A 23,843-nucleotide genomic window follows, 5' to 3' on the forward strand; every position below is an offset into this window, starting at 1 on the left:
TTTTTTCAGATATATAAAGACTAAAAGAGAGGCAAGAGAAGTTATTAAACCACTGAAGAATGACACCGTAGGTAGTAACAGGGAACAATGAAGAGGTGGACAAATTTAGTAAGTATGCTGCATCAGTCTTCACTGTGGAAAACACTAGCAGTATGCCGTAAATTCAAGAGTATCAGGGTGGGGGGGGGGGGGGGGGCAAAAGCAAGTGTCTTTTCTATTACTAAGGCGAAGGTGCCTGTGAAGCTAAAAGGATTGAAGGTAGATAAGTCACCTGGAACAGGTAGACAACACTCCAGGTTTCTGAAAGAGGTAGTTGAAGAGATCGTGGCGGCATTGGTAATGATCTTTTCAGAATCATTAGGTCCCGGAATGGTTCCAAAAGACTGGAAAATTACAAATGTCACTCCACTCTTTAAGAAGGGGGGAGGCAGAACAACATTAATAAGGATGATGTTTCAGAGTACTTGGAGGTGTGCTATAAAAGAGACCAAAGGCAGTCTGGTTTATTTGATGGAAAATCTTGCCAGGCAAATCTGTTGGAATTCTCTAAGAAAATAATAGGCGGGATAACTAAAGAGTCAGTGGATACTGTTTACTTGTACTTTCAGAAGGCCTTTGACAAGGTGCCACACATGAGACTGCTTAACAAGATAAGCGCCCCTGGTATTACAGGAAAATACTAATGCGGATAGAAGATTTGCTGACTGGCGGGAGGCAAAGACATGGAATAAAGTCAGAATTGATGGCTTTGTGGCTAAGTCTGCAGATGCTACAAAAATAGTTGAAGGGGCAGGTAGTGTTCAGGAAGCAGGGATTCTGCAAAAGGACTAAGAGAGATTGGGAGAATGGGCAAATAAGTGGTAAAATGGTACATACTATAGGGAAGTGTATGTCCATGTTCTTTGGTAGAAGGAAATAAGGCATAGATTATTTTCTGAACAGAGAGAGAGAAAAAAAAAATCAGGTGCAAAGGCTCTTGGGAGTCCTTGTATAAGATTCCCTAAAGGTTAACACGCAGGTTGAGTCAGTGATACAGAAGCCAAATGGAATGTTAGCATTCATTTGGAGAGGACATTGTTACATCATTTTAATGTATTTCAGAAAAGATATACAGCCTTTGTAAAGGATGTAGTAGAGGTTTACCAGGAAAGGTTGGACAAATGTAGGTTGTTTCTTCTGGAGCATCAGAGACCGAGGGAGGACCCGATATAAGTTTATAAGAACATAGAAGGCACAGAAAGGGTAGAATGTGAGAACCTTTATCCCATGGCACAAATATCAAGTACTAGAGAGCATGCATTTAAGGTGAGAGGGAATGTTTAAAGAAGTTGTGCAGGATAATTTTTCTTTTTAAACACAGCGCATTTGGTGGATGGAACAAGCTGTTGAACAGAGTGGTGAAAGCTGATATGAGAGCGGTGTTTAAGAGGCTGTTATACACATGAATATGTAGGGAATGGAAGTATATGGATAATGTGCAGGAAGTACAGAATTCTTTAATTTGGCATCATATTTGATACAGATATCATAGACTAAAGAACCTGGTCCTGTGTTGAACTGTTCTATACGCTAAATAACCTGTTAAACAGCAAGGGACAGTACAGCTAACTTAAGTTGATCCTGACAATCCACTACTGAGATGGTCCTGATTGGGTCAGTTGGTGGTGATGAAAGGTGTAAATTACTTCAGTTACAGTACTTAATAGAAAGTCCAAAAAATTATCTTCGTACTTCATCTCAACCAAGAGATGAATCCGCCGCAGAAATCTGACAATGCATAATATTGTAATTAAAAAACAAAACTTCCTAGTGTTATTCCAGTGTGAAATTTGGATATATATTTCTACAGAAAATGTGAAATTTTATGCATTCACAAAATGGCAGTGGATATCAGAGCTCGGGCATGAAATTTCAATTACTGAAAATTGATTGGACTGCTGCTGTGTCTGTATTTTGCAAATAAAAAATGACCTTACAGATTCACCATTAATGTCTGAACATAGCGACTGCTGCAAAACTCTATTTATCTTTGCTCTCCCTTCACTGCAAAAAAAAACCCAGCACAATTTAAACACAAATCTTCATTAGATGCCTGGTGTTTCTGATGTTGTGAGGTTTATGCAAATAAGGAAGGTGATTCGCAAAGGTGAAATGCTAAATCTGGGACTGTTCATTTTATATCTGTTGCTAGGATTTCAGTGAAGCATAATGTTGGATATTTGAATTTGTTAAGCCTACATCGCCTGTGTGGTGAATTACATATACCTGTCTGGACACACCTCCTGCTGACTGCTCCTGTGGCTCCTCCCACAGACCCCGGTATAAAGGCGATAGAGGTCTGAGCCCGGCCTCTCTGTCTCCAGGATGTAGTATGGTGGTCAACCACTGCTTGTTCCTTCTTCCAGTCAATAAAAGCCGATATCTCGCCTTTACGTCTCAGAGTGTTATTGATGGTGCATCAATTTTATTGACTGGAAGAAGGAACAAACAGTGGTTGACCACCATACTACATCCTGAAGACAGAGAGGCCGGGCTCAGACCTCTATCGCCTTTATACAGGGGTCTGTGGGAGGAGCCACAGGAGCAGTCAGCAGGGGGCGTGTCCAGACAGGTATATGTAGTTCGCCACAGCCTGGAACTACAAAGGATATTTAGTCACGGATTTGTGTGTTTGCTGAGTTTGAGCAGTCTGGAAAAAGAATTTGAGGTGCAAAAGTAGTTACAAGTTGCCGTTACTGATGGGAGCATTTGAAGGGGAGTTATAGAGTGCAGGTTCCTAATAAGTATGGGGCACAGGTGTAACCTTTTCTGGATGTTTTATTATCAAGGCATATGCCACATTTCACGTCAGTACTACATTGCAGATGGAAGGAACAATGAAAGGTTTGGTGCATAACCCTGGCTGAATTTCCCCTTCCCAAATCCAGGAAAACTGAGATTAGCTCACTCAGTGAAAACCAGAACCCTTTGGTATATCTGCTTCAATTCTGTGTTCCATATTTGAACCCAACAACTAAAAGAGCTCTGAAATTACAATTAAATAGCTACTGTATGTGGCTAATAGCCATGATATGTTTAACCGCCAGCATTTCATCACTCATGGCATCAATAATGAATGCTGGAACCATTTAGGTCAGGCAGCATCCATGGAAAGAGAAACAGGGTGCATCTTTCTGGTCAGTGACTCTTTGCCAGGGTTTTGTTCAGCTACTCTGATAAAGGATCTCCTTTGCAGAGAGTTTCCAGGATTTTTTGTTCATATGTCTGATTTCAACTACGCATAGTTTTTAAAAAATATTTTGCCATATACATTCCTTAGTAAATTCAGAAAATTCTCCTTCCCAGAGGGAAGCTGTATTGGAAGGAGGTCTCTTTAGAAGTAGAACTACAGCACATCAATGCATGGGGAAAAGCTTTTGCACTCATTTCTTCAGATCCTCTCACTGGAACTCCTATTTGCTCCATCATTGCTGCTGGCAGCTGAAGACGGCTGTTTCAACAGGGCTCCAATCAAGCTACTGAGACCTGCTATCTTGTGTAAGTTTGTAGCACTTCCAAGTGATTTGCAGTGACAGTTGTTATTTCAGCACAAGTAGGACAGTCAACCTACAATATACCAATATTAATGCAGCATATTAACACACTGTTATCATGCACTCTAGTTATTATCATGACTGATTTAAATACCTTAACATCTATTGCAATTATGCAAGTCTGTGAGGATAATTCTATTTAGTCAACATTAAATCATCTTCCATCCATCCTGCCACATTTGAAACAATAATAGAATGAGAAGGAGTGAGAGATGGCACCAATTCTCATAATGTTACACTCTCCTTTACCTTTGGTTGTGTGGGGTGCCACAGCAGCTTAGCACAAGATTATTTCATCTCAGGTGACAGAGTTCAATTCCGGCATCCTCCAAGAAGTTTGCACGTTCTGCTGGGTTTCTGCGGATTTCCTCCCACAGCCCGAAAATGTACCAGTTAGCAGGTTCATTGGTCAGTGTAAACCGCCCTCTGATTAAGCTAGGTTAAATAGGAGAGTTGCAGGGCGGTGTGGCTCATTGGGCCGTAAGGACTTGTTCCACACTATATCTACAGATAAATAAACCAGGCAGTAATGATAATTTTTAAAATACACATATTTAATTGTACCAATATTGGGATTAACATCTCTCTCTTGGGATACACATATGCTTAAAACATTAATCCATTGTTGTGGTATTATACTTTATTGTTGCATCATTATTTTTTTAGTTTTGTTTGCTTGTATCAGTTCTTTTGAAAGTGGGCTGCAGTTTACCTGCTCTCACTGTCAAGCCAGCCACAGTGGGTTTCCCAATGGGGATTCTTTGATCCCTTTGCTTCTCCAAATAAGCTACATCAGCGGATCAAGTCCAAACTTGGACAGCTGCCGTTTGCCATATGGTGTAAGCTGACAAATGCAAACATCTATTAGCATTTAACAGCAAGTTAGAGGTTCTTTAACAACTGAAGCTGTGAGCTTTATTTTGCATACTTAGTGGAGACCCGTGACCCACCTTGATGTTTGACTGCCTTGGCAATAGCTGTAAAGATCTTCAGTAACTTTGATGTCACAGGTGGGGTGAGGGGTCTTTCCAAAGGCCAACACTGAGAACAAATATAATGAAAGCTGATCAATAATACAACAAGTAACAAGATAGTCATTAATGTATTCAGTATTGGACTCTGTATTCTCCTAACTACAAATAATTTAATCCATAACCTATAAGGAGAAGCACCGTTGACGTTTCAGGCCGAGACCCGTGGTCAGGACTAACTGAAAGGAAAGATATTAAGAGATTTGAAAGTAGTGGGGGTAGGGGGAAATGTGAAATGATAGGAGAAGACCGGAGGAGGTGGGGTGAAGCTAAGAATTGAAAAGGTGATTGGCAAAAGGGATACAGAACTGGAGAAGGGAAAGGATCATGGGATGGGAGGCCTCGGGAGAAAGAAAGGGGGAGGGGAGCACCAGAGGGAGATGGAGAACAGGCAGAGTGATGGGCAGAGAGAAAAAAAAACAAACAACTAAATATGTCAGGGATGGGGCAAGAAGGGGAGGAGGGGCATTAATCGAAGTTAGAGAAGTCAATGTTCATGCCATCAGGTTGGAGGCTACCCCGGTATATAAGGTGTTGTTCCTCCAACCTGAGTGTGGCTTCACCTTGACAGTAGAGGAGACCATGGATAGACATTTCAGAATGGGACTGGGATGTGGAATTAAAATGTATGGCCACTGGGAGATACTGCTTTCTCTGGCGGACCCCTCCCCTCACTACTTTCAAATCTCTTTATCTTTCCTTTCAGTTAGTCCTGACAAAGGGTCTCGGCCCGAAACGTTGACAGTGCTTCTCCTTATAGATGCTGCCTGGCCTGCTGTGTTCCACCAGCACTTTGTGTGTGTTGTTTGAATTTCCAGCATCTGCAGATTTCCTCGTGTTTAATCCATAACCTCCCCTTTACCAGCATAAATTTAGCAATGTTTTCTCTTTTACTGCAACTGATGCTCCCTGAACTGGTGAGTATTTCCAGTATGCTGTTGTTTTGTTTCTTTTTCTTAGATTTCCAGCATCTCTGATTTTCATTCATATTGATTTGCATTTTTGGTACACCCATCCCTTACACATTATTCCTTACATCTCCTATTCATACTGACTCAGCCCTGCCACTTTCAACCCTACCCAAAACAACTTTGGCACAGCCAGAATTCAACAGGTAGCCAACTATTCTCTCGCTAACATCTCTTATTAATCCATAAACAAGTTGGCCCTGTAAGCATTGGGATTACCTGGCCTCTCACAATCAGAGAGTTTCCTTTTGCCCCATCGATCTCTCCCTGACCCTCTCTCTCGCTGACTGTGAATTAACTCCATTTATTCATTCTCCCAGATCAAATCAGGGGCCTTCAACCTCAAGTGTTAAATTTGTTTCTCTTTCCACAGTTGCTGTCTGACCTGCTGAGTGTTTCTAGCATTTTCTGATTTTATGATCTAATATCACACTGAACAAATACTCAATGTTCCTCATTATGAAAGAAGATAGTCAGAATATGGCTTAACATTGATTTCCAATATTTTTGCAAAGGTTACTCAATTTACTGTGGGAACATCATTAGAGTCACTTCAAGGGATTACAGTATAGGCCAGCACTTGTAATATTGATTGCAGAACACTTTTGCATGTCAAACATCATTGGTTATGTTTTGATTTAGTGTAACACTACAGATTCATGTTGTGTCTGTAGGGAGGTAACAACCATTTGCACCGTCGAAATTGCACAGCGTCATTTTGAAGTACACATTCTGCACTGCACCACTCTGCTCCTCAGGATGTTTTAAAATCGTAAACTTGTGTTATTAAAATGTAAAAATTAAACTAATGCAAGCAGTCTGCTGGAGGAACTCAGCAGGACAAGCAGCATGTGCAGAAGAAAAAGAAATTCAGGCACCTGCAGTTTTTTTGTGTCTCTGGAAACCAAACTAATTGAATTAGTTTAATGTCTCAGGGATTTCTGGATATATCAAACTAATTTCAGTATTTTGCAAAAACACATTAATGGGAAAACTTTTATAGTTATTGGACTTAAAAGCATGCCCCTTGGCAGTCTAAATCTCCTAGAATGCTTTCTGAAAATTTTAAATTAACCAAACTTATGTTGTTCCACCTGACTACATTGGAGAGACATTTCTTCTGATGAACTCGGAACAGGCCTGAGAGCCCACAATACCTGTGCCAAACATGATATTGGATCAAACTAATTCCCTTATATTTGCACGCATTTCATATCTATTCATTCTCTCACATCCGTATGTTGAATAGCCTCTTAAATGCCATTACTATAACTGCTTTCATCACCCTGGCATCCTGTTCCAAGTACCGACCACTCTCTGCGTAAAAATTAGCTCCGAACACTTCCCTTAAACTTTCCCTCTCTCAACTTAAATGCATTTCCACTTACTTGAATTTTTACCCTGGGGGAAAAAAAAGGTTCTGACTGAATACACCCATGTCACCTCCTCTTCTTCATCTGTCTTTGTAATATATGAGGCATATTACATATTTCAAATGTTATATGTGGTTTGTATTTGCGTATATTATGGGTGTCGTAATGATATTGATACATTAACTTGGAGGCCAAAAATGAAGACGTTAGAGAAGGAAAGTGTCAACACTGAACTTTATGCACATTTATATTTAAGAGACTGTGTAAAACTGTAAGGATGCACTATGTTGCTCATTGACTAGGGCTCATCAGGGAATACAATCCAAAGGTCTACTATAAATATTTGTCGGGGCAGGAAGCTACATTTATCTATCAATCCAACCCAAAACCATGTGCTGAAGGCAGATTGTAAGCTTCTGAGGACTGGGTTTAATTCTGGTATCGGGTCCTGTCCATTCTCTCCATCGCCAAGTGGATTTCATTAGAGTTCTCTGATTTCCTCCCACAGTCTAATGGTGTGTTGCCAAGTTAATTGGCCACTGTAAATTGCTACTTAATGGCGTTCGAATGAGAACAATAATCGTAAAGGTTTGATGGTGAATCAGCAGCAGAGATACAGCATATAAAGAAGAGAGCGTCTAATGGCATTGGTCCCTAATTGGATGCCGTGGGTTCAGCCTATTTCTATATCATTATAAGATAAGAAAATGTACTACAGAATAAGGATAGAATCTGACTGGGCATGGGGCCTTAAATGATGAAAACCTGCTACCAAATTTCCCACCATTTGGTGGTATCATCTGAGAGGCCATTTGGTAATCAGAAAAATAATGAATGTTGATTTGAGACTGGGAATGATTCTTATTGTTGGCTGACACAGAAAGAGTTTTGTTGACGTTACACTGTTCTTGACCTGGGAGCAGTGAGGGCCTTCCTTCCCAGGATCTAGTCTCCCTTACCTGGATGTAGCTTGCATATCTATCACTGGGGGAATGAAACTCGTTCAGGTCAGCAAACGTGCCAGAGATCCACATAGGACATGTCTTTTATGAAGTAAAACAACCCCCTTCAGAGTCAATTAAAGGATTAACTCAGAACTTTCAGAAATGCAATTATATGGCAACAAATTGTGTCAATATCATCTCCTCTGATTGATTGCCACCACTGATCAACATTATAACTCCCCTGAGAGTGCTAGTGAAATGAAAACTAACACTGATGATAGTGGCAGGCAATGAAAATGGGTCAGCGGCATGACCCATTCTATTAATTTTTAAACTAGAACACAGGGAATTAACATAATAATTCAACTGCACTTAGGAAGGATGAGAGAAATTCATGCTTGATGGATCTTTAGAGATAAAACTGAAACATCAGATTCTGTCAATCACAAATGAAGGTTCTTGCTTTTGAAATTCAGAAGCGTTAAAAACATTCTGAAAGAGAACGGCATACTAATACTTTCAGGGGGATCCTATTTGCTGGCACTGATGTTTATATTTTGATCTCTTTTTTGGATAAGTATTTGAATGAATTTAAAAGATCATTTATGAAAGGAAGCTAGTCTAACCAGGTGCACATTTTATTTGCATTCTTGATTAACCAGTGGTATGTACCAGAAATCTTCCTTTCACGTCTCAAATAGTAAACAATTTATTTTGATGTCACAAAAACAGAAAATAATCAACAGGCGACACACACAAAATGCTGCTGGAACACAGCAGGCCAGGCAGCATCTATAGGGAGAAGTAATGTCAACGTTTCGGGCCGAGACCCTTCGTGACTCCGACTCACAAAGAGTCTCGGCCTGAAATGTCGCCATTTCTTCTCCCTGTAGATGCTGCCTGACCTGCTGCGTTCCACCAGCATTTTGTGTGTGTTGCTTGAATTTCCAGCATCTGCAGATTTCCTTGTGTTTTCCTTTTAAATAATCAACAGGCTTAAGTCTTTTAGTTCAGGAATTATTTCTTTTTTTTTGCTTTCCATAAAATTAAACAAAACATTTATTGTTTACTAAGTGATGGAGATGTGGGGTGAATAAAAGAGAAAGAAAGAGTGGGACAGCAAGATTTGAAAGAATGAGAAAGAGAGCAAGTGAGAGAGGCAGAGAGAAATAACATGCCATACAGAGCCTGTAAGGATTATCCTGCCAGCAAGATTCTTATCTATTGAGATAGCGCTTATTCATTAGGATATGCGGTACTGTGTTGTGGTCTAGTTTGTCCAGTTTTACCATCAGAGTGTCGGATAACTGCAATAATGCAGACAATTGCTTTATTGCTGTATTTTAATCTTTGTAAGGTCCCAGGGCTTTTATTTTCAAAAATCAGAATATAGTTTTTGTGTGACACAGAAAATGTATTAGTGGATTTGTCTTCTTTTAAACTTAAGAGAAACAGTTCAATTTATTTCACATCAAAATAATGCAAAGATGCCCAATGGTGAATGAAGCAAATTTAGAAAACATACATTTTTGTAATTATATGAAATGTGACAGACAACTTGGCCATTGCTTCCAAACTAAGCAACGTGATGTTGGTTGAGCATTCTATATTAATGATATTAATTAAAGAACATAAACTTCTGGGAAAATGGGAGGAATATTCTTCTTCATGTTAATGCACGAGGATATGTATCTTCACCGAGGAATTAGAAGTCTAGTTAGTTGCAGTCTGGATTCAACACCAGAACTTGAATCCAGTGCCTTTTGTCTAAATGCTGCAGTTATTCGTGGTCAATTAACCACTTCAATTAAATATCCAAAAAGACTCTTCAAGGCTTTATTTGCTACTTTGCTTTACAAATCTAGACAATCAGAAAGCCAAAATTATCATTTTGGGTGTGGCTTCTTACCAGAACAGAATCAAGTCCATATCACAACACAATGATGTTACCTTTACCAAATATCTCTACATTCACTGGGAATTCTGCCCTGAAGCTATAAAATTTTCAGATATGGGGTCAAATTATTATTAATTACAGAACAGCTACTCTATTTTAGATTTATCAGCAATCCACTACATTTATCTTTTGTTGTTTAAAGAAAAAGCAAATTGATCCCCACGCTGACTGATTTGAAGAATTTCACTGTCTTAACTTACACTTCTGTTACAATGATATCTATCACTCTGAGGGACAAAACCCAGTCTGGAGTCATAGAAATAACTGTTCAGCAAGATATAACTGGGCCAGAATTCCTTAATGGTTGCAAGCTTTAAAATGATGCTTCCTGCTCTCCCTTCCCATCCCCTTTCACATATTCCTTTTAGTATTTCTTCATAAAATAATTGTATCTTTAAATATTTATCATATATTGCTACATGGGAATTTTCTGTATGCAAATTGGTTGCTATGCTTCCTGCAGCGGGGACAACATTTCAAGAATTATTTAAGTGATGGCAGTGTGCTTTCAGAAGTTCTTTAAATTTTTAAAAAGTGATATAATTGCCTCTATTGCTGCTCCGCCTTCTGATAAACCCACTAGTGCAGGGGTTAATGCCATGGACCAATACCATTAATCAAGAGGTTTGTGGACCCTAGGTTGGGAATCCCTACACTAGTGGAACATTTCCACACTTGATTTCCCTGTACTTATTTTGAAACTGTGCTCCCTTGTCGTCGAACAGTGACCATTAGAAATATCCATGCACTTTATGTCCCCTTAAACATATTGCAATAATGAAAACCCAAAATAATGCCATTTTTTTAAATCTTTGCTCTAATTTTCTGGCCCTGTGACAAAATATATATCTTTGGTTTTCTAGATTTTTCAACTTTTCCATATCCTCTCCTCAGCCCACAAAATCTGCAATCCATAATGAGATGCAGGAGAGCCCCATCATAATACTACTAATAATAATAATAATGCAAAGTGTCTTTGGACAAATGAGTGTTGAATTTTTGTATGGAATGGGTAGAAATAAGGAAGAACAGGGAGTTCTTCAGACTGAGATCTTTCATCAGGACTAGAAATAAAGGGGGAGTGACCGGTAGAAGAGTTAAAGGACTGAAGGACAAGGAATGTGACAGGAGAGGACAGGGGAACAAAGTGAAGTAGGTGCAGAACCAAGGGAGGGGATGGACGGGTCATTAGGGTGGGGGAATGGGGAGATAAAAACGGGTGGAAAAACACAAAGGGCAGTGGTTATCAGAATTTCAAATCCAAAGGTCTATGACCAGCTGAGAGAGAAAATACTCAAATCTAATTCCAGATTGCCCCATATGGGGGAAAATGGGATAAATCTCTGAGCATCTAACTTATCAAACCCATTCATAAGTTTACATGGTTTAACATGATCCTGTATCTTCCCTCCAACTCTAATGAGTACAAACCCAGCCTGCTCAATTATTACTCGTAAGACAATTGTTCTTCACATATCTTCAATAAAAGATTAGTCACCTGCATAGACATTAAATTATTAGTGGGCTGCTTCTCTGATACACTGACATTTCAGTAGGAATGTTGAAGGGTAAGTGGCAACTTCTCCTCAACTAGGGTAATTAAGTCAATGATAGCACCACTGGAAGAGACCAACAATTGCCAGAATAGATTAGGAATTGTACCAATAGGTCCTACTGATTGCTATGGCTCAGTACCTCACCACTCACTGTGTTTACCCACTGACAAGAGACTTAAATGCTTTATAAAATTAATTTACTTGCAAATTATTCTAACTATTTCTGTTTAATTGTAATTATTCTGGTTTCAGAAGAAAACAGTGGATCCCTGACAGAAAACCTGCCACTATTCTATGAAAATTGATGCATTTTTTGCCACAGAGGGAGCTCTGCTCCTTATAAATATTCAATGTAATTATAAATTCATTATCATGCTCCTTTGTGGCAATAAGAATATTGGTTTTCACAGAATATCATGTTTGAAGGTAATGAATAATGCAAAAGCTCTTCAGAGTATCAGCGTTCAAACAGCAAAGAAACACATTGTCAACAAAATAAAATGTTAATCCACGTTAAATAGGAAAAACAATTTCACTTCCTTTTATTTCTGCACTCTCTGCACACAGGTTTTTCCATGCCAGCCTATCTAAATTACAAATTATTTTCTGCTTTTACCCTTTGTGAAACAGCATCCAATTATTTTTTTGCAAATAAGTCACAGATGGATGAACAATTTGGATGCAGTCTTCCAAAAGTGGATTTGTTGTTCCTGAATTTTCCCCCACTAGCGTTGGGAAAGGTTTGACATTTGATCCAGAGATTGTACATGTGCCAGAATGGAAATGATTAAGGCAGACCAGAAGTCTACAAGTTCAGTTTCCAGCCTTTGTCTGATTTGAGCTAGAATGTTACCGGAGGGTCTATGCATTTAAGACAGAGAAAATGCTTCCACTCCTTTCACTGTCAGCTGTGGCACAGCATCAAAAGGTTGTAGGATAAAGTCTGAGTCCAGGAACAAGCGCAACATCTGGGCACAAGGTAATTTTCCTCGATTCAGGCTCCATCTTTTGAATGAAGCTTTATGCAAGGTCTTTATTTGCTCCTTCAGAACACAAGACATTCCACTGTAGAATTTTCAATGAGAGAGGAAGTGAATCACTCCAGAGTTTCACTCAATATTTAGGATTTTGACATTTACCATCAACTGCTATGTTCTTCATTTCGAATGTACTCTAGTGTCATAGAACCACTTGGGATATCCTAACCATTTCAGCAGTCCTGTATACGTATGCAAGATCTGTCTGTCACCCTGCAAGGAGAAGTAGATTCTTGATCTCAATGGCCTTCTCCCTCATCATTTCTGCCACATTTGAAGGTGCCAATAGCACTATTTGGAAGTAAAGAATGTTTGTTCGGACTGGGAAGACTCAGGAGAGGAAGATCAAGTGAGTTTGATGGCAAAGAAAACAGCTCAGCATTAATGCTAATGCAGCAATAATCTGCAATAAAATGAGGTCCACATTTACTATGGGCCCCAAAATCAAAATAAGCTTTTAAATAGTCCCTTAAGCATCATTCCATTTTTCCTATGAATGCTTATTCCCATCAGAAAATTGAAGTAATAATGATTTTTACGTAAAAAGGTTTATATTGCAACATTAATTAAATTCACATTAGCTACACTAATGCAAAAAAAAGATTGATGTGCTTATATTATTAGTAGTTCTCAAATGGGAAATAAATAGCATTCTTCCTGCTATTAATGAAATGTCCTTTTATTTAATTTGTTTTTCAGATATTACAGCTGCTCCCATTTTGAGCATTACACTGATTGTTGAAAGAGTATTAGTGCAAGGGCAATCAGACAATATACAAGAAATGTGGCAACACAGCTCGTCTTTAGAAAGTTTGTTTTAGAGCAGCGAGGATGAGTTGTAAGCAGAAATTGTATTTTAGTATATACAGTATCTACATCAGTTACAGATCATCAGCTATCTCCTGACTGCAAGAGGTCCATTTGAGATAACCAAGCTTTCTTGACAGCCTGCTACAGTTATCAGGCAGTAAACTCCTTCCCATCTTAGTTGGTGTCTCCAATTTTCTTTTCCACATGCCCTTGCATTTAACCTGATGTACACAAGCTATGAGAATCAAGGGGCCGTGTAACTACGGGCCAAAGCATCATGATCTATTCTAACCTCATCAGTCAGCATTTGATATGCATCTGTGGCAGTTTAGTCCAAGCCTCCACTCTAATTATTATACATATGTTTATAAATCAGAAACTTAATGCAGATGTTGTAGAATGACAGTTATAGTTGTAGAGCATGGAGACAGGCACTCCAGCCTGAATCACCTATGCTGACCTAGGTGTCTGTCTATGCTATTTCCATTTGCCTGCATTTGGACCTTTTCACTCAATTTATTTCCTACACATTTCCTTGCCCAAATGTTACTCTAAATGCTATGATTGTGTTTGCCTCTACCATATCCTCTGGGAGCTTGATTCAAAGAACATTTATTATCAGAGAATGTATAAATTATACAACTTGGAGATGTGTTCACTTACAGGCAGCTGCAAAACAAGAAACCTGAAAGATCCCCATTTAAAAAAGGCCAACCCCCAACCCTCTCTGTGCAGAAAGAGAAAAAAAACAAATCATGCAAACAATAGAAGTGAGCAACAACAACAGCATTCCAAACCAAATTGAGTCCTTGGATCCACCCCCCCCCCCCACCGTAGCACATACCCACACCATCCTGTGTGAAAACCTTGCCCCTCCCTCACTGACGGCCTGCTGCAGTGATGTGCCTAGAGCGTGAAGCAGAATCTTGAGTCAGTAACTCTCTGGAAAGGTCTGCTCAAAATCCTTGCCATCAAGTGTCATTCACAGAATGCTGCGTTTCCATCTGCCAGAACATTTCATGAAAGTCACCAGGCAGAGTTCTGTCAGGCAATCTACGTACCCGAGGTGGGTCTGGCGAGAGGAGTAGCTCTGCACTGTGTGGAAACACACACTCCTCAAAAAAAAAATCAAAAATTAGATGCACCAGGTGAAAGACTAGTAAACACAAGCAGTCAGAGTATTATTCAATATAAGAGATATAGAAAGTTACATTTTGGTTAGTCTGGATTTTATACAGGGATGTCAGCAATTCCTCACATCCAGCCACATTTCCTTGTTTAGAACATTTCTTTAAACCCCCTGCACCAGCACCAGGCTGTTTCTGGAGCAGGATAATTTCTTCATTAATTCTAATAAAGAAATTCAGAAACGTCCAACTATTTTGACAGCTGGTTAAGCCCAGGTGCAATTGCTTCATCAGCTGTTGGGTATCTTTCCAGCTGCTTCCTGGGCAGATCATAAGATGCTATTTACATCACCAAAGGCCCCAAGGTAAACAACATATGAAGGGTCTGTTCCTATTTGAAAATAAGATTCAAAGAAAATTAATAAAGGGTTTAAAAATTCAGAACAAGAACAGAAACTGTGGAGGGACCAAAATGAAGAAGCAGTTTCTTTTAAGACGATAGTCAGTAACCAGAAGAAACAGATTTAAGAAAGCTGCTAGGGGAGATGAGGCTATTCTTTTTTGTAATTTACCAAGATATGATCTGGCAAACAATATGAAATAAAGCATAATAAAATTAGCCATAGTAACTTTCAAAAGGCAATGAAACATAAAACGGAAAATATGCAGGAAACTGAGGAAAGAAAATGGAAGTGGAACTGATTGATTGGTTTTTTCAATGATCTAGAGCTGGTCGAATGAATCAAATCTGGCTTTATTCAATGTTTCTGAATCTAACAGCACTGGAATAAAGAGCACGATTGCAAGGAGGTGCAAGGCTTGAAATTCAATCCAGTGTTTTATCCACACCGGAGATGCTTTCACTTTCAATATCTCTCTAACTCACACAGTCATAGAACAATACAGCACAGACACAGGCCTGTCCACACCAACCATGGTACCCACTTAGCTGGTCAGAATTTCCTGCATTCACCTCATATCCTAAGCCCCGAGCCTCGGCATACATCTTAAATGATATTGTATCTGCCTCAATCACTTCCTTTGGCAGTTTGTTCCATACACTCACCACCTCCGCATGAAAATGTTGTCCATTAGGCTCTTTTTAAATCTTTCCCTTTTCATTCAAATCCTATTCCATTTAATGCTGGGCACCCCTACCCTGGGAAAAGACCTTCTGTATTCACTCCATCTCTGAAGACTGCCATTGGTCAGCAAACATAGCCATAGTCAAAGCCATAAATAAAATTTTCAAGGTCTGATTGGATGATGGGTGCCTAACAGTTCAAAAAATTTTATTCTAACACCCATAATTTACATAGTAATAAAGAAATGTGTTTACAGCAATGGCCTTAACCACAATATTTTCATTGTTTATACAATGACTCTCTGGTCTTTGTCATAGAGGATTAGAATTTAATTCTAGGAGACTCAAGAACAATCCTTGAAGTTTGGCAGAGCTCTCATTCAGAAATACTTAAGAGTATGACTGCAATTATGTTTCCTGTATACAGCTGCACACCTTTGAACATGGGCTTAAGGCTCAGTCAATTCACACCAGGAAATTAAATTTTGGTCTTTGGCCTTAACAATTCAGGCACCATGAATGTATCATTACCCAAAGTCTTTGGTCAGTCTGAACAAAGATATTTTTTAAAAAAGGAATTGTATGCTTCAGTAAAGCTGAGCTATTGTGGGAGCTAAGGAGGTATGTGATATTGTTATAATAAAAGGCATATGATTAACCTTCCCAGCTTATTCTCACTTCAAATCTGCCAACAGGACTTCAGTCACAAGATCATAGCTGACCAATGTGATAAGAAGAGGGTGCTACACTAACGTCAATGCTTTTCTTCTACTTCATTTTTAAAAAAAGTGGACTTACCTACTTTCAAATACAACTATAAAATATGATTAAGTTTTTCAATTAAAGAGCAAAGTCTCCCTACTGTGCCTGACCTATTCTACAAACCACATAACTAAAACAGCCTGAATGGTAGTTGAAATGTTACTGTTTGTTTTGCTTCCAATAGTGCACCAACAGTTCAAAGACTGTAAAATTGTGAAGTACCTCAATTTTATTCATTTTGTCATTGTTTACGTTTTCATCTAAAAAAAGCAGATAATGTATTGCCCGGATATCAATAATCAAATCTAGTATTTTCCAGCAAACTGCACTGAACAAGTCACAAATAAAATGGATGGTAATTTTACCACAAGGTGTTTTACATATACAGCACTTGAAAACATGAAAAAACCTGCAGATGCTGGAAATCCAAAGCAACACAACAAAATGCTGCAGGAACTCAGCAGGTCAGGCAGCATCAATGGGCAAGAGTAAATACCATGGAAGAAAGGGAAGGGAAAGGAGCACCAGAGGGAGTTGATGAGCAGGTAAGAAGAGAAGGGTGTGAGGGAAACAGGAATGGGAAGTGTGAGGTGGTGGGATGGGGGTTGACAATCATTGGAAGTTCGAGAAGTCAATGTTCATGTCATCACGTTGGAGGTGACCCAGTTGGAATACAAGCTGTTGCTCCTTCAACCTGAGAGTGGCCTCATCCTGGCAGTAGAGGAGGCCACGGACTGACACGTAGTAAGAGGAATGGGAAATAGAGTTGAAATGGGTGGCCACTAGGAAATCTCTCTTTTTTTTCTGATGGAGCCTTGCTAAAGTGGTCTCCCAGTCTACGTCAGGTCTCACCAATAAACGGGAGGCCACACCAGGAGCACCAATACAGTAAACGACCCCAACAGATTCACAGGTGAAGTGTTGCTTCACTGCTTGTGGCTTTGAATGGTAGTGAGGAAGGTAGTGTCGGGCAGGTGAGACACTTGTTCCGTTTAGTACAAGGACCAGGAGGGAGATCAGTGGGGAGGGATGGGTGGACAATTGAGATGCATAGGGAGTGATGCCTGCAGAAAGTCTGGGGGGGGGGGGGGGAGAGAGAAAGATGTGCATGATGGTTGGATGCCACTGGAGATGGCGGAAGCTACGGAAAATTATTTGCTGGATGTGGAGGCTTGGGTGGTGATAGCCGAAGACAAGACGGACCCAACCCTGGTGTGGTGGTGGGAGGATGTGTGCAAAATGGAAGAGATGGGGATGGGGACAGTGTTGATGATGAAGGGAGGGAAGCAGGGCAGTGCTGATTGTAGAGGAAGGGAAGCCCCTTTAAGCCTCTTCCTGTGAGCAAATATGACAGAGATGGAGAAACTCAGAGAAGGGAATGGCATTTTTACAATTGACGGGCAATGTGTGAGCTAGCAACCCCAAGTAAACCAGTAGAGGGCAGTAAATACCCACTGAGACATTTGAGCATTGATGTTACAGATAAAAAAAAGACACTTCTTACTCTGAATTCAATACAGTATTAAAGTTCTGCAACATCATATCAAAATAATCACTGCCTCATTTTGTGAACCAGAGATGCAGAAAATGCTGTTGTCAGGTAAACTGCCTATTGGGCCAACATTGCTCTTGTCAAAGCCATTTGCCATGTACTGTCATCCACTTTGTCAATACTTCCTCCTAATTTTCACTCAACCAAACTTCCCACGTTTTGATTCCGCGACTACTTGAAACCTGACAACATTTAAAATTTTTGGTTCCAATGAAAGACTAGTAACATGTATTATGAACACAAAATATTCTGGAGATGCTGGAAATCCACAGCACACAATTATGAACTCCTTTTTTCTCTCTCCACAGATTCTCTCCTTGGATTGCTGAGAATTTCCAGCATTATCTATTTTTATTTTAGATAGTCCCTTGTTTTTGAAGACATTCCTTAGTTTGTTTGGTTGTCTGTTTTCTCATTCCCTCGCAGTTTCAAATTTTAGTACAAAGTAATCATTTACACTGTGTTGCATTAAAATTAGTTCAAAGTTTCCCATAAAATGTATTTAATAATGTTATATTATGTTCCCAGTGTACAAAGCACACTGTCTTATATTCTGCAGAGGAATGCATGCCATTTATTGTACATATATCCTATCATTGCAATTAAAAACTAAGTATTGTAAAAATGCTATGTTGTACCTGCTCTACACTGCATGCTAGGTACTGCCAAGACACTATATACAAACTATAAGATGGTTTACATTCTAAACTGCCTGTGTGGTATATGTACATTATAAATTTTGCAGGTTACATATCCCACAAGATTGTCTAGACCATATATGTCAAACTCAAGGCCCGCGGGCCAAATCCGGCCCGCGGTGGAATTATCTTTGGCCCGCGAGATAATATCTAATTACTATTAAAGCTGGCCCCAGGAATCGAAGCGCCTATGGCGTATGATATGGCTAATGCTGAGTTTATTCAGGTACCAGGTTTTCAGGGTTTTTAGTGTTTATTCGGCAGTCTTCTTCATAAGAAACGGAATTTGTAAAGTGAAACACTTTGTAGTTATAGCAGAGACTGAGACACATGAGAGCAGGCTGAAAAAACGGAGGCAACAAAAGCTGCGTTCGCACGCGTCCGACTGATCCGGCCCGCATGAAGCTGCATTTTGCTCAATCCAGCCCGTGACCTAAAATGAGTTTGACACCCCTGGTCTAGACACTGCACACATGCTATATTGTCAACACACATACCGCAAATATACTGGTGCCCTTGCTGTGGCTGCACAGGTAGATTATACTATCTACAGTATAGTGCATGGCATACTGCACATGCTAATTCAATTGTATATTATGTATTGCATCTATGCATGACGTCTCAGTTTGCACTTTCAGCATACACACACCTCCTTACTTCCAGAGGTCTGCCCCAGCTGACGACAGGGCTCTATTCATATGAACTGTTGGTACCTGAATAGTTCACAAATTGGAAATGTAGCAGCAGATGCCTGAAGCCCTGTAGCGGTCAGAAAATCCATCCCACCAATCCCTCAAATGCTTGGTGGTGTGTACTAGTTGTACGCACGGTAAATCAGGCTTCCTAACCTGAGGAAGATCTGTATATAGTTTTCTACTGCATATTGTACACAGCACATCTATGGCAAAGTGAGTGATATCTCACACATGCACAATAGTGCAGACCATATTTGTAATTGTACATTGAGCAACCCACTGAGAAATACAATACAGTAAACCATACACAATAAAACTCCATTATTCTGTATGCCAAGGGCGTTGACAGTACCAGACTAGCATATTTTCCAGTTTTTTTAAAATGTTATTCCTATCAATATTCCAACACACTTTTAATTCACTCTTTTTTTTAAGATGTTACACAATAGAATGATAATTTTTCCAAGGAGCATCAAAGAGTATGTAAAACAAAGCCAGATAGTTTAACATGAAAGTAGGAATCAGGGTCCCAGCGTACATAAAGGGAGCACAGGAATTGTAGACATCACCTGGTGAGGCAGATGCCACAGTGATTTCTGAATAGTTGAATAGCAGATCATTAGAGTTTAACACTTATATGCTAGATTGTACACTGGACAGTGTGTGGTATATAATGTACAATATACAAAGGCTATAAATGTATTTAAACAATATTTGTACATTACATATTAGCAGATGTGCTTTATATCCACTGTGCATTGTGTATGTGCCCCACGCTGTACTGTATGCATTGTAATGGTACAACTCAATAAGATCAACAAGCACAAAATACTGAGAGGAACTCAGCAGGTCAGGCAGCATCTATGGAAAAATGTAGTCAATGTTTCTGATGCACCATCAATAACTCACTCTGAGACGTAAAGGCAAGATATCGGCTTTTATTGACTGGAAGAAGGAACAAGCAGTGGTTGACCACCATACTACATCCTGGAGACAGAGAGGCCGGGCTCAGACCTCAATTGCCTTTATACCGGGGTCTGTGGGAGGAGCCACAGGAGCAGTCAGCAGGGGGCGTGTCAGACAGGTATATGTAGTTCACCACAGTTTCGTGCCAAACATTTCTACATGTAATTTTTCATAAAGTTGGTGCTGTTCCTAAATTAATCATGAAGTTGAATGATAAACATGTGGAGATGCAAGCTGTATTGATTTTTGGATACTGGTAATAAATGAATCATCTCTGGCCAGAGTCAACATTTTTTATAATTATACAGCACAGTTTGAGGTAGCTTATTTTTAGTTTTTTTTTCTCTTCTAATATTTATATATCTGTGCACTTGTAATGCTACTGTGACACTGTAATTTCCTTTGGGATCAATGAAGTGTCTGTCTATCTATCACGGTCAGTGATAAAACATTACCCTAGAAGGCTATGCGTTCAAACTCCTTTCAAAATTCCAACTGACTTTTCCCAGTGCATCCCTGCTTGGCTGCAGAAGATACCATCAATCAGGGGAGATATTAAATTGATCGTTGCATGTGGACTCAAAAGACTCTTTCTCACTATTTCAAAGGAGTCCTCCTATTTGAACACAAAGCTCAATCCTTAAACATCAAAATGATTGGGTAACTTGATCAATATTGCATTGCTTTTAAAGAGAAGCTTGTTAAAACTACCAACTGCTACATTCCCTCCTTTGACAGAATGATTACACTTCAAATGTAATTTGCTGGCTGCAAAGTACCGGAAGACACCACAGCATCATCAAACCCGATCTACAATGCAAATTCTTGCTTTATGTGAGGAGCAACCTGCTAGTCATGTCCGCTAGTCTTACGACTGCTAGTCTTATCTAGCAATCATATCGGTCTTGAGTACAGTCATGTCATGTCGGACAGGCTTGAGAGTTCCTAAGATCCTGAGAGTGATGCCGTCTAGAGTTTAGCCATTTGACACTTACCTCCTGGTAGGCAAGAGGGAGGTTCCCGACAAAGAACAATACAAAGAGACATCAACGATGGAGCTAGCAGAAATTGAAGACATAAAACATCGACAGTGAAGGTGAAGGACGGATGTAACAGTGAAGGGTCTCCAGTCTTCTTGCGCTCCATACCAATGGACACTGATCCTGATCTCTCTAAGACCCTTACACTCCTGACATTAAACAAAGTAACACACAGGTGTTCTCCATTAAGGGTATCCACCCCAATATTCTAGTTATGTGGATCCTGGATTGGCCTCGACAGCCACTTGAGGACCCATCAATGGACAACCCCCTTTGTAGAACATCATACTCAACTTGTTTGATCACATTACTAATTATCAGTCTCTTCAGCATCCACAAGCAAGCACTTCCCAGGAGAGGAGGCTGGAGAATAATCAGACATAGGAATGTTGGCAAGAAGACAGAAGATGCTGCAGAAACAAAGAAACAGAACTTGATGGGTGAAGCAGCATCTGTAGAGGCCCAAGGTAAATGTTAAGACTTTGGGTTGAGAACCTGTAGTGGGTCTGAGGGAAGTGTTGGCTGATTTCCACTTCCTGATTTTCCCTAGGCAGATTGAGATACGGGATACAAGAAAGAGTTACTGTGTGAGTAACGTTTGATGGCTCTGGGCCTGTACTCACTGGAGTTTAGAAGAATGAAGGGGGATCTCACTGAAACACGTTGGACATTGAAAGGCCCAGACAGAATGTTCATGGATTTTAGCAATTGGGTGGTAATTCATGTAATTCATTGTCACAGATGGCTGTGGAGGCCATGTCATTGGGTATATTTAAAGTGGATATTGATATGTTCTTGAATAGTAAGGGTGTCAAAGGTTATAGGAAGAAAGCAGAAGAATGCTGTTGAAAAGGATAATACATCAACCAGGTTGAGTCGGTTGTGAAGAAAGCGAATGTAATGTTGGCATTCATTTCAAGAGGTGTAGAATATAAAAACAGGGATGTGATGTTGAGGCTCTATAAGGCACTCGTGAGACCACACTTAAGAGTATTGTGTGCAGTTTTGAGCTGCTTATTTTAGAAAGGATATATTGACATTGGAGAGGGTTCAGAGCAGATTCACGAGAATGATTCCAGGAATGAGAGGGTTAACGTATGAAGAACGTCTGGCAGCTCTTGGGCTGTATTCCCTGGAGTTCAGGAGAATGAGGGGGATCTCATAGAAACATTCTGAATGCTAGAAAGCCTGAACATATTAGATATGGCAACATTATTTCTCATGGTAGGGGATTCTAGTACAAGAGGGCACGACTTCAGGATTGAAGGATGTCCTTTTAGAACTGAGATGTGGAGAAATTACTATAGTCAGAGGGTGATAGATCTCTGGAATTTGTTGCCATGAGCGGCTGTGGAGGCCAAGTCATCGGCTGAATTTAAGGCAGAGATAGATAGGTTCTTGATTAGCCAGGGCATCAAAGGGTATGGGGTGAAAGCAGGGGTGTGGGGATGACTGGATGAAGTGGATCAGCCCATGATTGAATGGTGGAGCTGACTCAATGGGCTGAATGGCCTACTTCTGCTCCTAAATCTTATGGTCTACAGTCAATAATGGAATTGTGGAGCAGACTTGATGGCCAAATGGCTTAAACCTTCTATGTCTTATGATGAATCTGAGTAAGAGTTTCTGCTCTTGCTGCTTCAGCTAATTCATATTGAAGCAACATGGAACAGCTGGTAAAATGGCTGCCTCCACTCCAACAACCTCGGTTCGGGTCTTCTCTGGACAGCATTTCCATGTTGTCCTTGTGACCAGATGTGTTTCTTCACACACGCCAAAGATACAGAGGACAGTAGGTAACTGACCATTGTAAATTGCTCCTAACATTAGTAGGATGGGAATGTAGGGATAGTAGATTACAGGGAAAGTTAGTAGAAGAATTGGACTAATGGAACTGCTTGGTGGGTTAGCACAGACTCAATGGGCTGAATGTCATAAGGAAATGAGAAAAATATGGAACAGCAATTAGTTCAGGTCCATACAGATATGAAAAGTTTGGATATTTAACCAGATTCTTTTTAGCTCAACATCCTGAAGAGTGGAGTCACCGTGGAAAACTGAAACTAATCACTCTCAGTGTTTGACGTAAAACCTAAAACAGTATTGGAATTCACATGCAGAACAGATTTTACACAAAAAAAATAAACAAAGCAAAAGTAAGTAGGCACAAAAATACTTGTTTCTGGATCACATTGTTTGAAAATGAATTATTTAAAATTACATGTAACATATTCTTCCTCTATTCCTTTTCCCTATACAAGACTGACATTTCAGATGTGCTGATTGCCTTTGGGGTCCCAGTCTATTGATTCAAGAGTTGTTATGACCTGATATGTTGACCAAAATGTTTTGCACTTGCCTTGGCATCAATATTGAATTAAGCAATTTTAATATTTAGTTCTCACAATCAAATCCAAATTGACTAATCCCTCACAGTATCAGTTTCCAACCTGAGTACAGCTGCCAGTTATTTGAATGGTCAGATCTGTCAGACTCACTCCCTATTAGAATTTAAGTCTGTATTGAAAAATATTTCAATTATCTGTTCTTGAAATTAAGTCGGTATCCTATGTGAAATTCATTTGAGCTATCATAAAACAATTCAGAAAGATGCGAGCCTATTCTACAGAACCATTTCTCTTTCAGCACT

At 39.8% G+C, this 23,843-nt stretch overlaps 1 long non-coding RNA gene across 6 annotated transcripts in view; it reads right to left on the reverse strand.

The window, feature by feature from the left end:
- Positions 1-23,843, reverse strand: part of LOC140741897 (uncharacterized) — a 123,083-nt gene that overhangs the window by 17,632 nt on the left and 81,608 nt on the right. For 4 of the 6 annotated variants that reach the window (XR_012102163.1, XR_012102165.1, XR_012102164.1 and 1 more), the window contains exons 3-5: positions 4,544-4,634; positions 4,306-4,437; positions 3,843-4,097 (exon numbers count right to left, since the gene is read on the reverse strand). This is a non-coding gene — a long non-coding RNA (uncharacterized lncRNA). Of the gene's footprint in view, positions 1-3,842; positions 4,098-4,126; positions 4,438-4,543; positions 4,635-23,843 lie in introns of those variants that run through there. The other 2 variants (XR_012102162.1, XR_012102161.1) reach the window with 1 other exon arrangement.

This window comes from Hemitrygon akajei, chromosome 19 (genome assembly GCF_048418815.1).
Source record: "Hemitrygon akajei chromosome 19, sHemAka1.3, whole genome shotgun sequence".
Taxonomy (NCBI): domain Eukaryota; kingdom Metazoa; phylum Chordata; class Chondrichthyes; order Myliobatiformes; family Dasyatidae; genus Hemitrygon; species Hemitrygon akajei.